The sequence below is a fragment of the Zootermopsis nevadensis genome, unplaced genomic scaffold, assembly GCF_977971745.1.
Source record: "Zootermopsis nevadensis isolate Lab colony 2312 unplaced genomic scaffold, Znev_1.0 Znev_ptg000028l, whole genome shotgun sequence".
In the NCBI taxonomy this organism is placed as follows: Eukaryota; Metazoa; Arthropoda; class Insecta; order Blattodea; family Termopsidae; genus Zootermopsis; species Zootermopsis nevadensis.
In genome coordinates, this window is record NW_028259160.1 from 4,981,502 (window position 1) to 4,996,950 (window position 15,449).

At 37.2% G+C, this 15,449-nt stretch overlaps 1 protein-coding gene across 2 annotated transcripts in view; it reads right to left on the minus strand.

Moving 5' to 3' along the window:
* Positions 1 to 2,843, minus strand: part of LOC110836398 (dipeptidase 1) — a 164,679-nt gene extending 161,836 nt beyond the window's left edge. For both annotated transcript variants that reach the window (XM_087357071.1, XM_087357070.1), the window contains exon 1: positions 2,422 to 2,843. The gene's annotated coding sequence lies outside the window, so the exon portion shown is untranslated. The remainder of the gene's footprint in view (positions 1 to 2,421) is intronic.
* Positions 2,844 to 15,449: the final 12,606 nt, after the last annotated feature.

The following is a 15,449-nucleotide window of genomic DNA, read 5'->3' on the forward strand; positions in this document are numbered from 1 at the left end:
CGCGTTGCCGTACAGATAGATGTTTCTAATATTGTGTTTGTCTATGGCGAACTTGATAAAACGGGCTTCTAGCCAACTGCGCTTCTAGATGTGAGGAAGATCAGGTCTTGTCTGCAGCATGAAGACTGTAATTACACAGAATTAACTGTCCTGGTCAGGATATTGAAGGAAATGCAGAAGTAGAAGGAAAGAAAACTCAGTAGGAATATGGAAGGGGAGAGAAATACGAAGATGAGCAAATCGAGTAAGTGAAAAAGAAGATGAAAAATAATGAGGAGGAGGAGGAATGAGAGAGAACGAAAATGTAATATAGTCTTTTAGGCTGACTCTGCGTGACCTCGGTGGTTACCAGAGTTTCGGAGGAACATGTCGCCTTCATCTTCAGAGTGAAATTGACCATAAGGCTTTACAACCAAGAAGACCACGATCGATATCTTCACCGCCTTGTAAACCTAAAATCTCAGAAAATTATTTTATTTTTTCACGGATTTCCCGGGTCCTTTGATGTTGAAAATAATAACTAACGCCATGATTTTTTTGAAACGTCAGTTTTTAAGTGGGTTAAGGAATACCTGTTTCTTTGAATACGAATCTCTTTATCACTATCCTCCATTTATGCCTAGGTCTTCCAATTTATCTCTCTCTTAGAGGTTTCCTTACTAAATTTTTGTGTTCAACTCTTATCAGCCTCACTGATTACAGACTTACTTACAAAATTTCATTTATAATATTGATATTAGATGGCAGTTGCTAAAACAGCAGCTTTCGTCCCATTAAAATACTTAGTCCGTTCGTACCGAATGGTTTTATCTTCTTCGTATTCGGGAGGTCCCGGGTTAAATTCTTGGCCTGCAGGCAGATATCCGGACTGAGCTTATCGTAGTTCTCCTTGGACACTCGAGATATATTCCAGCATAGAACCTTAAATAGGTCACGACCAAATTCTATCCTTATCCTTTAACTTCATTATTCACTACTCATTTGATTATCCGATGCTGTTTGTGAGCTACTGGTAACGTCGTTAAATAAACCATAATGATGTCGCAAGTAAATAAAAATAAGTCGTTTGTATGTGAGAAACTATTTTTTTTATATTTTATGACTCACGTTATGATGCCATTATTTTTGATAATGCCTCACAATTATAGTGTCGAATAAGAAATCGAAAAGAGAGAATTCCCGGACTACAGTCTCGCAGTATTTTATGAAAGTGGCGCCAGTTTGTATCATAAAACATTTGCCAACGCCAGCCAGTTTCTCGCCATAAGAAGTATCATTGTTCACTCCGTTTTTATAAGAATTTTGGCGCCATCCGTTATGAAATACGTTTAATGGTAGGCAAAAATGTGTCAGAATATAGCTAGAATATGGGGATAGTAAAAAGTGTCGTTCCTTTTTGCATGATTTCAGAGAGATTAATTCAGTGATATTAAAACTGAGGTCATTTTCTTTATTTTTCAGAAACGAGTGCATTGTGGGCTACATTAATAATAACCACGAATATTTCAGAATATTAACACAAACTGAAAACGTTATTACGTAGATTGAAATGTCATGAAACGAAATTAACGTGTCCATGCCCTGGAGAACACAAAGCATTCAGTCATTACTCGCTAAAATTCATTAAGCTTTTTTAGAGACTAAAATCTTCATTATTTTCTGCATAAATAAGTAAGTTTATATTAGACAACTGCTTTATTATTTAGAATCATACATATGTCATATTGCTCTAAACACATAATTGCTAATATATGATAATAATTACTCTATCTATTCATAAGAGAAATGCAATTTAAAAATCACACGTGGTTGATAAGTACTTCTGTGTGCCAGTACAAAAAGCAACCTTTGAAATGTTCTATTTCAATTAACTAATAACTAATTTAGTGTCTAAAAACTATAATTTATGATAGCAGTTTTTTTAGCATTTATATAGCAAATACACTATTCTTGTACGCAAGGTATTCACAAAAGATTGCACAGATTTTATACCTTAGTGTATAAAGTATTTTGTTTAACTAAATTAGTATTAAATTATCATGCGGTGAACGTGATTTTATTTTTACTAAATGGATTTTAAAATTATGTGATACTTCTTTAGTATAAGTTACACCAGCCTAACGAAAGAAGTGTAAATCCCTGAAATTCTAAACAATTTTTTTGGTAAAATTTAATTTTACAAAATGTAAGTCAACAACTTATTATTGTTCGATAAAAGCTATGCTGCAGTTATAAAACGACACTTTCTTTAATTACAACATTCTCAAATAAATTACTGCGAAAATCAGAGCCGCTGAAAATGCTATTATGTTTTGCCTTCCTTGCAGAATAAACTGTCTTTATTTGCCTTGCAATGACACCAAGATATCACACAATTCTAAACAGAATTCGCTTGTAATAGATTAAAAAAGTCCTACTCACCTAAACTTCGTCTAGATGAATCTTCGTTGCAGTCACATGGGATCTTCAGAAATTAATTGACGACTTTCCCCTAAATATAATTATTCTTCAGCTTCGAAACGTCGAAGTCTTATAATTTATAAATTTTGCCACATTCGTACATGAATGAGTGAATGAATGAGAGATGTACACCGTAATACTTGTTGATTAGTGTTCGTCTATCTCGCTCTTTTCCCGACAAACCACGTGGATTTTAACACGTATTTCCGTCATTTTTGAAATATATAGAATATAGTTTTAAATATTTGTTTAAATTATCATGTACCGAAATAATTAAATTTATATTTTTCTGTTTCGAAGTGAGGATAATAAATTTGAAGTAAGAGATGAGGGCGGATAGTGAAATTACCGCCGCGCGATGGGGTGTGTGTTCACCCCGGGCGCTACAGTCCAACTGTGAATCCAGGGAAGCTAGCCCCTTGTTGATGCTACTTACATTGCCTGGATAGAAAGAGGCCGACGCCATGTTCTGTCTTTATCACATGCGCGTCAGGACGGTGTGCGTTGCCTAGCGACGCCTCGACTTCTGTGCCTGTTTTACATACGGAGTCCAACAGTAATGCATCATGCATTTACGTAATCCAAATCAACATTTTAATGTAAGCCAACAAGAATTTCTGCAAAGAAATGTCCTTTAAATGATTGAGTTAATGAATAGAAGCTCGCAGAAAATATAAATTAAACAATACTGTGGATATGGGTTTATGTCTCGACACAAGAATGCAATGCAAATTCATAACATAAAGAAATTCGAAATTTGGCAAAGTTTATAAATTTGGGGACAATGTAACAGATGAAAATTTTATTCACGAAGGAACTGAGAAGAGATTGAATTATGAGCATTCTTGCTACCATCAAGTCCATAATATTCTGTTATCCACTCTTCTCCATGGGAACGCAAAGATTTAAATAAATAAAACTACAATTGTAGTTGTGTTTTTGCGGGTAGATAATTTGTCAATCATTTACACAAGGAACAATAGATTGAGGGTCTCTGGTAGAAAAGTGTTGGTGAGGACCTATGATGGAGGAAGTTAGAAAAAATTCAAAAATTTTGACATTGAATATATTCATAATTTGTGGGTGGTCCCAATCTTCATTAAATAAAATAAAGAATTATGTTATGGGTGGTGCATGTAGCAAACACAGTTGAGATGAGAAATGTTTGCAATATTTTACTCAGAAGTCTTGAAGAGAGAGAATAATTTCTAGACCAAGGCGTAAATGAAAGGATAATATTGGAACGAATCATACAGGAATATTGTATGACGGCGTTGCTAGAATCATCTGGCTCAGTATAGGAGGTAGTGGCGGTTTCTTGTTAACACAGTAACGGACGCTCAGATTTCATATAGGTGGCATAAATATTGGCCAGGTGAGCGACTCTCAGTAAGGATAAAAAGTGTTGTCTCCTGCCGACGTCCGATGTTAAATTAGATTGTACGTTTTAGAACTGGATCCACCGATTATGGCCGCTGACCTTGTAAGAAGTGCCCAGTATGCGGACCACTCAATGAAGGTAGGAAGGAGTTTCCATCGGTCAGTACAGTCTGTGTCAGTGCAGCAGTGTGAAAGCCTGATATTGTTGTCTTCTGACTTTGCTGTGCTAACAACATGACACCTGTTTGTTGTAATCTCATTTCTGATCATTGATAACGCCTCGTATCACAACACTCAGATAGACAAACCACCGACGTACTAATCAAAGAAGGACGAAATGAAAGCCTGGCTCTTGGAAATAATGATCCCATTTTGTAACAACGTGTTGAAAGCTCAACTGTACGATTTAATCAAATTAAATAAGTCAAAACACAAATATTATGTGATTGATTAGATTTTAGCAGACAAAGAACGTACTGTGCTAAGACTTCCGCCGTACTATCCCGATTTAAACCCCCATTGAACTTATTTGGGCAGACGTAAAACAATGGGTTGCAAGCAAGAACACAACATTTACAATTAAGGACGTCGAGCACCTGTGTCGCCAGAAATTCGAAGATATTTTGCAAGAGGAATGGCATAATGTATGCCAGCATGTGGAAAAATTTATTACGAGCAAGAAGGCATAATCGAAGACGCTATTGAACGTATTATAATTGAAGATAATGGAGTGAACAGCAGCAGCGGTAGTGATGAATCGAGTGATGTCAGAAAGCGATGGTCTGTAAGGATTGAAAGAATTGAAAGAGGACCGAAGAGTTGTGTAGAAGATAAAATTATCTAATACTCTCTGCAGTGTTAATTTTCTAGTGATGTGTAGTGTAGTGAAATCGAGTTTTCTATGTTATATACCGTGGTGATATTTTATTTTGAGTGTACTGTACGCGGCCTGCTGCCGTCCATTCCAGCAATCTTCTGGTAAGTGACTCGCTCCGAGGTTAGAATTCACAAAGTTCAGCGGCCAAAAACGCTGGAACGCAATATAATACAGAGAGTGAAGCTGGTATGTAGTATTGAATTATGGACCTTTAAAAATCTGTCCAGAATAAAACCTCGGTGTACCTCAGTTCAAAGCTCTGTGTACGTGACGAACCCAGAGCACACTGACTTTAGTACGAATGATAAGAACTTCGTTTACATATCCTTCAGAAGTTGGGTCTTATTGCATATTCTTATTACGTTTACTACAAGGACGAATACTTCGTGAAGAAATAAATAAGCAGTTGGGAAGCGATAGATCTGCCGAACCACTCCGAATAAGAGATTCGACGACTTCGATTTTCGCACTTCTTACAGTTCAATCTTTATCCGTTTCTTCTTTCCTTACATTTCTGCCTTAAGTTCATGTTTTCCATCTTAACCTCCCTACCCAGTCCCACAGATTTGTATGCCAGACCGGCAAGGCTTTAATGCTTCCACCAAGAATGATTTTCTATCGAAGAACCCAGACACTGATCTAATATTCTGTACCTCGAACCTGTATTTAAGATTTTGAGTGTGTAGAATATTATGATAGAAATATCGTAAGACGGATGGCGACGATGTCCTTGAATCCAAGCACCACCGGATAAAGTCGTGGAGAGGGAGTGAATGTTAATCAACACGAATTCTAATATCTTTAGTGGAAGGAGGTAAACCATTCGATTAGAGGCATGATGTGCCTCAGACGAGGTATAAAGAGATGTGACATCCCTGCAGGGGGAAATCCTAAACTCTGTTCTGCAGTCCACAGTCATAAATCGTCCTAGAAGTAGTGTAAATTAATTTGTTGTTTCTTTTTATTTAACTATCAACTGCCGTTTTGAATAGCATTCGGCGTGACTGGCTTTAAAATAAACAAAGCAAACGACGACATAAATCTTCGCAGTGAACACGATTCGAGCCAGTGATCCCAAGTACTACGGCATTTTGATACAACGCCGCACTTTGAACTTCAGGTCAAGGTCATGGTTGGCATGTTCATAATTATACACTGAGCGACTCTTAAAGAGGTCCGTAAGTCCTCGGAATACGATGCAAACCAACCCTTCACAGGCAAATGTTTACTGAATATAACACATGCTTCAACGATCATTAAATAATTTTGTGATTATGGTTTTTGTGTGATTCACACTGTAAGAAACATAACTAGATGATCTTTATAATGGTAAAGTTTATGCCTAGTGTGTTCTTTGCAGTACGGACTGATTTAATAAATATTATTTGCGTGAGTCACGGTTTCAAAGGGTGAAAAATGCACATTATTTTATCGTTTGTCATATTCGAACTCACAGTACCTCCCAGGAAGCCTCATATTCTGCCTGTTCTATTCTTTCCCCTTTCATTTCTTTCTTGGTTTATTTAGCAACGTTATTTATTTGTCCTTGCAGGGAAAAGTGTAACGTCACTAAACATAACTTTTCAGAAGAACAAAGCCCGTATGCGCGGTAGTGTACTTAGCGCAGAATTTCATAATGTTCCTGAACGAAATATGTCGTGATTTAGTGAATTTACTTGATCCATTTAATAAAGACGGCTTTACGATTCACTTGTCTCATTTTGACCAATTTTGTAACTTAATGGTATCTTCTATTGAATCACAGATAACTTATATCTTAACCGCATTTCTGCCTTATGTGGAATTACCAGTGAAAATAAACATGTAGTGACATCTGTTGCCAGATTGAGGTTACAATTCACAATTTAAAACAATGTGGAGACAAAATGGTCTTCCTAATGACATTCTCAGCATGGAAGGTGTTAACAGAACCAATTCTTACGAAGATTGATCAGAATATTCGGCTACATCGTTATCTGCAATGGAATTGAGAGGGGTTTATGCTCTTAGATGTCATCATGTAGACAGGCAGTGCCTCAGGATTACTTACGTCTATCCTTGAAGTCAGTTAGAAACGCCTAACTGAGATTGATGATCGTCATAGTACTGTAACACGAGAAAACTTCATATAGTTGAATGACTGTATACAGGCAGGCTGTAATTTTTCATTTCGCATGTTTAATGAAAATGTACATAGTTAAAATTTGTTGATTTTTGAATAATTAATGTAGATTTGCATTGTTAATAGAGCTGTCTAATTTTTTGTGTGTTGTAAGTCTTCGAACAAATAATCCGAAACCATTTATTAGTGTCTTCTTAATTCCAACAAAATAATTATATTACATCGTAAGTTTAATCTTTCGTCTCGATTTGATTTTAAAATAGAAATACTGTTAATTGGTTTATTTTATATGCGCTCTTTGATAAAGACCGTGTGTAAGACGTTTTGCGGGCAAATGTTCAGATCATTAAATTATAATACCAATTTGTCAAAACTTCGAATGAATTAGCATTGAATAAAAAGGAGTTGACTTGAATTTTCATTTATTTCTGTCAAAAATCAAACTTAAACCAAACCACCTTATTGCGAGAGGACCCAGGTGCCTTGTCAGAAATGAAGCCCCTAGATTACTTGATGAGAGTTGTCGTACAGCTTGTGGGGGTGGTGATAGATGATTTTGAATCAGTAGTGAAATGATAACGATGGACTCGGAGAAGAACCTATTCCATTGCTACGTTATGTCAAAAATCTTACACATATTCACTCTTGATTAAATCTGAGCCTGCAGAGTTTTAAATTGTAAACTGAATCCTCACTTGTTTTCATACCCTGCGGCGGTGCTAAAGTTCTAGCAGGAGATTTCGGTAAAGTAACTGTGTTACTAAAGATAGAATGACCAAAACAGACGTATAAACATTATATTATAAAATATTAACCTTATGTATACACATCTTTTGGGACATTATGGTTGGAAAGCTGGAGGAGACTATTGGGAGATCAAAGAATAGATGGGAAGATAACAGCCTATTAAAATGGTTCTTAGGGAAATAGGACTGGATTTATCTGGCTCAGAACAGGTAACGGTGTCAAAATCTTCAGAGCATGGCAATGAGCATTGTGATTCCATAAAAGGCGGGAAGGTTTTTCACTACCTCAGTGACTGTGAGCTTCCCAATAGGGACGCTATTCCATGGAGTTGGATGGATGGTCTCGTGAGGGAATCTTTCTCTATCCACTAATTCCGTTCACAGATGCTAGTCTCAAGAGTGTTTTGAGAGACTACATGCCCCTTAATATAGGCAGCTTATACGTGCTCCTCCGTGCTACAGAGGTTCTTAGTTCGCTGAAATCATCCCTTTTCAAATTCGGTTCACCCTCTTTATTTATACCCTCCTTTTGAAACGCTAGAAAAGACCTTTCTGTGCAGTATCTGTACAATAGGAGCACCGTACATGTTTTGAAAAGGGAATTGAGGCAAACACGTTTTCATAAAATTAAGAAGCTGTGTTGAAGGAGGTTTGGGGGGGAGGAGGGGTTGGGACTTTAGAGAATTAACCCTCTGTTTCTGCCACAGATATGTGAAGTGGCTAGGAAATTTGTTGTTGCATTTCTGCAACGGTAAGATGTTGAAAGATGGCTTAGTTTTTTATGGAAAATATTTGGCAGAAGACTGACAGGCCTACATGTAATTCAGAGGTAAAGTACTTTATTAATCAATATTCTGTCAGGTTGTTGTGTTTTGTTAGGTTATTGTTATTATTGACTAGATTGTGTAATGACAGACAGATATAAATTGTATCATTAGAAATGCTGTTGATTTCAAGTTGTTGCATTCTCATACTGTTTACGAGAAAATTCAGAAAATAGTAAGATTTTTAATGTTGGTATTACAGCCTTTACTCGTAACATAAGCAATTTTAACTTCAGTTATAAATTACGTGATAAGTATGAAGGTTTCTGTCTTCTGGGTTGTTGCGCCGTGTAGTCTGGTAGATGTTTACCAACGTTTCAGAGGTCATACTGCCTCCGTCATCAGGGCGATTCTTAGTATGAAGATTTCTGTCTTCTGGGTTGTTGCGCTGTGTAGTCTGGTCGATGTTAACCAACGTTTCAATGGTCATACTGCCTCCGTCATCAGGGCGGTGAGTATGAAGATTTCTGTCTTCTGGGTTGTTGCGCCGTGTAGTCTGGTAGATGTTTACCAACGTTTCAGAGGTCATACTGCCTCCGTCATCAGGGCGATGAGTCTGAAGATTTCTGTCTTCTGGGTTGGTGCACTGTGTAGTCTGGTCGATGTTAGCCAACGTTTCAGAGGTTATACTGCCTCCGTCATCAGGGCGGTGAGTATGAAGATTTCTGTCTTCTGGATTGTTGCGCCGTGTAGTCTGGTAGATGTTTACCAACGTTTCAGAGGTCATACTGCCTCCGTCATCAGGGCGATGGTGAGTATGAAGATTTCTGTCTTCTGGGTTGTTGCGCTGTGTAATCTGGTCGATGTTTACCAACGTTTCAGAGGTCATACTGCCTCCGTCATCAGGGCGATTCATCACCCTGGTGACCTCTGAAACGTTGGTAAACATCTATCAGACTACACAGCGCACAACCCAGAAGACAGAAATCCTCATACTCACTGCTTTGATAATCTCAAATCATATGTAAGAAGTAATTTAATGTTCCTAGTATGTTAAAATTATTAGATTTCTTTTGAGCTACAAGCTCTACTTTTATCAACACGCTGGCTTCGTACATTGTCCAGATTTAGAACGTGTGTTCGATTCTTTTCATTGCTTCTTCTTCTTCCGCAGACGATATTCTTCGAGTTCTGCATGCCACCCTTGTGAAGCCCAAATCTGAGTATGCTTCTGTCTCCTAGAACTCCATTATATCCACGGAATCATTTAAACTTGATGAAAGAGCTCAAAGAAAATTACAGCCTTATGCTTTAGAAAATTCTTTGTAGGCGTAATTGGCAATAATTATGAGAGAGTATTAACTAGATTCAGTCTTTCACATTTAATTCCACGCGGCGCAATTTGGATATTCTATTTCTCTTTAATGTTTTGAACAAAAAAAAAATTAGTTGAACATTCATTTTGTATTCTGTTAACTTACGCGTACCTGTTAGGGTAATTAGAGACGACTGTATCATCTGAAGGCCTCCTTCTTAAGTTGCTCCTAATGATATTTGCTAGAGCATCGCTACAGATTTTTACGAAAAGTTCCTTTTTCCTTGCTTTCCATATTTTATACTATACATTTCTACCCTTTATACTGGCTTTAATTTTTATCTTTAGACTGTATTTTAATATATTATTTGATTCTTATTTTCTTTGGCGCCTGCCTGAAATTGACAAGCATTAGCACCTATTATTATTAGCATATTAATAAATTAATTTAAGTGAACTATACTTGTTACCTTCAGTATCATTAAGGATGGCTACCTAATTACTCCAGCCTAGAGGAAGATTCAACCTGCTGCTTAAATATACTATTTCCGTATTAGTCGCACCGACCAGGTTCAAGATTGGTGTTACAAAAATACCCGGTGCAAATTCGGACCAGGGCACCGGCTATTCTGACCATAGATTTTCGTGTTTGCCTTAGTATCTGCACATTAAGTGACGGGATAGGACCTCCAACAGTTACAAAAGCTTCCTTATATATCATTATATGTTCACCGTTTATGAACTTTCTACTCTGCATTTCCATGTCGTTCACCGAATCAGTAATCATTATATCCGCCTCCCGAAATATTTTATCTATCTGGTTCTACCAAATAAGATCCACCCTTCACTGCTTCAAAGTCTGAATAACGTACGGTACATATTGGTTTTATGTACTGCGATGAAGACGCTAGGAATAAAACCTTTGTGGTATAAATTCAAAGGAAAACATATTTGATGGATTTTTTCTGACATGTCTATATAAATCAGAATTCACATCAGTTGGTTTTAAAAGGTTTTTGGTTTCATATTCCAGTTTGCCTTTTCTGATAAAAATGTATAGGCTGTAATTCCCATTAAGAACTCATTCACAATCTAAAAACTTGACTTAAAATAGCAAATGCATTTCTGTGGGTTATGTACTAGATTAAATCTCTGTGTACAGTATTATATGCCTTTCTATTATTCATGGTGGCCTCTGAACGTGTTGAATTAACACAACAGGTAGGGCCAATTATTTACAGGCTTTTACGAATAATTGTATTTACAGCACTAAAACCTTCAATTTTTATGCCAGTTTATACACCAAAGTACAATTAACTACCTTGCTTGTTTTTCGACATAATTTAGATTCATTTACAGTCACGGCCTCTATTGTAAATAGAAGATTGATCTTCAGTATAATGGAAAAAAGGAGGATTAATTCGATATCTGACATAAGATTACAATTCCCATAGTAAATTACGTCGGACCTAGGTTTGAATCACGGATTAAAAATAGTGTCGGAGTGAAGACATTCATACACATGACAGTTAATGCGCGATAAACTTAGAAACAAAGTAACTACAGACCAACTAAATCAGTAAATACGAGGCTCGTCCTTAAAGTAAGTTTCCCTGGGGCCGTTTACAGAAACAAAACACAATTTCATGGAAATATTTATTGCAACAGATACAGCAAGTGTCCAGCTATTTTCAACATATTCGCCACCGAAATTGAGACATTTGTCATACCGTGGGACCAACTTTTGAATACCTGTGTCGTAGAAGTCTGCCGCCTGGGATTGGAACCACTGTGTGACAACCATCTCCGCCTCACTGTCATTCTCAAAACGCTGACGCTGACCGGACAGGAATTTCTTGAGGTGTAGGAAAAGATGGAAATCACTGGGAGCGAGGTCCGGGCTGTAGGGTGGATGATTAAACACCTCCCAGCTGAACTCCTGCAGGAGACTTGCTGTCCGTCGAGCTGTGTGCGGCCTAGCGTTATCACTGACCGCACTTCACAGTCGGCGGGAGCTGGAATAAGAACCTCCATCTTCAACAGCTGCAACGATGCTACTGTGAGAACGCGGGAAGTGCCGTTAGTGCATGCGCCATGCTACGTCATTGCTCTATCACGTACGCACAGTCGCTTCGCTCAATATAAGGTTTGCTAGCTGTGGGACGAGTGGGAAACTTACTTTTGGGACGCGTCTCGTATGTAAGAACTCTAATAATTGTATTTAGGAAAAGTTTGCCATATTTATTGAGTACCAATGAAAGCCATAAATAAAAACAGTTTATAGACATATTTACCACTAAGGATTAACGAGTGGAGAGGATGATCTGTGTTATGCAGACTCATCGGGCAATATTTTGTTGTTGGCTGCTGGATTCGGGACAGCGTCGTTAAGCAAAGGGCTGTTTGCACTGTTCTTTTAAAATTTATGGCGTACAGTAGTTGCCAGAACTAACGCTAGAGTCACTATGAAACTTCAGACGAAATCCTGCTGTAAGTTGGCGAAGTAAACCCGCGAAGATAAATAGAGAAGAGGGGAACTAAAGATAAGACTGGGAACGGAGGGGGAGAAAGGGAATGAAATAAGAGTAAGACGAGATGTAATGGAAAAAGTATTGTGGTGTATTTGGGTTAGATTGGTCGCGAAATGAGTTACAGCCTTCTATATCTTATGAAGATTACGAAGATGACTGTCTGGGCTATTGCGCCATGTAGTCTCCAGAAATTGACCGGAGTTTTAGAGATCCTTACTGCCTCCATCATCACGGCGATCGCCCTGGTGATCGAGGCATTAAGCACGTCTGACACGTCGATCAACGTCTACTGGATTACATGGCGCATTGGTGAGTGTTGAATCAATCAGCTTCGGTCAGATCTAATTTCCCTCGACGCTTTCATGCACTGATACATATTTTTGTGTGAAAGAAAGTTTTTAGGTGACTTTCGTTTTAATGGGAATTCACGCTATTAACGAAAATATGAGACCTGGAATCCAACACAGTTTGCTCATATTGGACGGACATTTAATTTCAAGATACATAATTTTGTCAAAAGATATATTGAAAATGGTCTGCTGGATTACAAGACGGCACTGATGTTTCAAGTTCAAAAGAATACGTTATTGTAACCTTGCAGCCATGTCTCTGACTAAGCGATATGCTTAATCTCAGACGCCGTCTTCCTGTTTGATTAAGGTCAGGTGTTTAAGGGGTCACTTTCAGAGCGTAAGTAAACACTGTTCGCCTATAACTGAGTTTATACTTCGTGCGTTACAAGTGTGTAAGAGAAGTTGCCGCATTACTTAACGTAAGCAGATTGATATCTGCAGACATGGTTAAGTGATTACGTTCTTACTTGGATTAATGTACTTTTCTTCAAGGACTGTAAATTTGCTTCTGGGTTCCTAGAAGTTACTTTCACCTTGCTACCTAGATAACTTACACTCTCCGCAGCTCTAACATTTAAATTAAACTTCTCAGGTTTATCAGCCATCATTTATATCTTTATTCTCTGCCGTCAGACGCGTTTCAGTCCTTCTATCAACTTCAGTGGATCTGTATAATTATTTACATTTGGTTCAATATCTTAGTCATTGACTTTTACGCAATTACGTCTACCGTTTGTTGTCAAATCTATAATACATGCAGGTACCTTCTTATGATTTATTTCTATATCCCTATCGATAAGTAACATTAAGATATATTAAGAAGCTTTAAACATTAACACAATAATGGGAACAGCGAATCGCAGAATGTGCTTTTTATTTTTTGTACTTTTTGTGGATGACTTTTGCTGGTTATGTACATGACAAACATAAGGAAAGCCTAAATTATACGAGTATTAGGGTGTCTGGACTGTTTTTGGCTTTCAGATAATAAATATTTTAGAATGTAGGCTTTATATGATGGACGAGAAGCCCGAAGCAAGACATGTATTGAACCACCAACACATATGTTTATCAACTGTTGTATTTCTATATGAAGTTTTCCCATCATGTTACCATACGTATTCTTGTCTTGCCTTGAATTTATTCAGTCATGCTATGATATTCGTTGAACGGTAAAATTTATGTAGCTCCATATTATGCAGTTATGTACGGTCTCCTTTTCGCAAATAATTTACTTGGAACTTTGTTTACAAGTGCTCTCATTGTATTTTCATTATTCCTCGAGACTAACCAAGTATCACGCCTATATGCATAATACAATACGTAAAACTTTACAGTCATTGTTTTAATCTTCGTGTATTTGTGTGTATTACATCGGAATGTAAAGATTTGTGTTTAAAATTACTACGAGTTTACCGAAATTTTCTCCTGCTGTTTAATTGTGAATGGCGTGTTGAGCCACCTGACATAATATGGGATCGTCTATGACGAGAAAAGTAGACTTTTAAAATACTTGAGCTTCTTCGACATTCTTAGCAGCAAATATTACTTTCTAGCAATAAGAACAAGACATGCCAACATCTCCAATATTTATTTGACGTAACAATGTGAAGTAAATCGAACATAAATGTCGGATACAAACACTGACTATATATTAAAATACTTTTTTAAAATACAGACTACCAAACAATCCTTACAGAATATTGCAAAGAGAACGTCATTTCTGTACCAGAAAGCATTGGCTTACAGACGAAAGTCTCACCCTATGAGAACGTGACATTCCTCTTCTTTTCGAATTCTTTTAGTTCTTTTGTATTCTTTGCCACATTTTTCTACATCGATACTCTTTCTAAACATATATTCTTCAATAAAAGAACTTCAAGGCAATTTTTACGGTACAAAGTTTGCTGCTCATTTACGAAGAATTCTAGTTATTTTATACAGAACGGTAGATAATACTGACATTTCTTCATTTTTGGGGGAGGGCGACAGGCAAAATACAACTGCCCATTTACAAAACTTCGCTCTTTCTAGCTACATTTATTATTAATTTATTTTCATATTATAAAAAACAACATGGCTATTATAGGAACTTAAGACGTAAGGGCAAAAACAACGACAATTAATGACAGACTTGTAGTTTTGTGTATAACATCTTGTAAAATACTAACTTCTTTCCGTTATGAATGTTGGTCTCCGCGGTTGTAACACCGTGTGGACGAGTAGGCAAAATATACACCCATCTACACTTAGGTCTTCCAAGTGGTCTCATACATTCAGTTGTTGTTTTAAAATAACCGATTAATTCATCTAATATCGTAGCATATTTTACCATGCCATCTAACATTCTACTTGTTACAGTGAGTTCTTATCTCTTTCCCATGTGCCATGAAGGACACCCCTTTGCCGTCCGCAGTTCGTAATTTAACATTTTGCAGCTATCGCTATATCTGAGGGCTGTCTTTTCCATCTGTAACCTGAGGACGCATCGTGCCGTGGACACATATGACGCTTATTCATTATCTCTTTGTAGTCATTCATACCTTGTCGTAACCACATGGGCGGCCTTTGTAAAGGGGAGAGGAATTTTTTTATAATACAAAGAGCAGCCAAAATCTGCTTTGATATTCTCAAAGCTCTTACCCCTTTTACTTTCACAGTTAACGATAAAAACAACAGAAGCAGTTTGTATGCGTAAAAAGTGATGCAGTTAAGTATGTAGTGTGCAAAGGACATTTTAAGCAACTTTGGTTGACAGGTATAGTTGATAGGCGGAGTTTTACTTTTTATTAAATAATCGTGTGGAAAGTCCTTCATTTGGTTAAAAGTGAAACTGTTAAGTGGTACAAAAACTTATTTCTGTTTCATTAGCTGTGAAACGTAAAACTAATTTTAATTTAG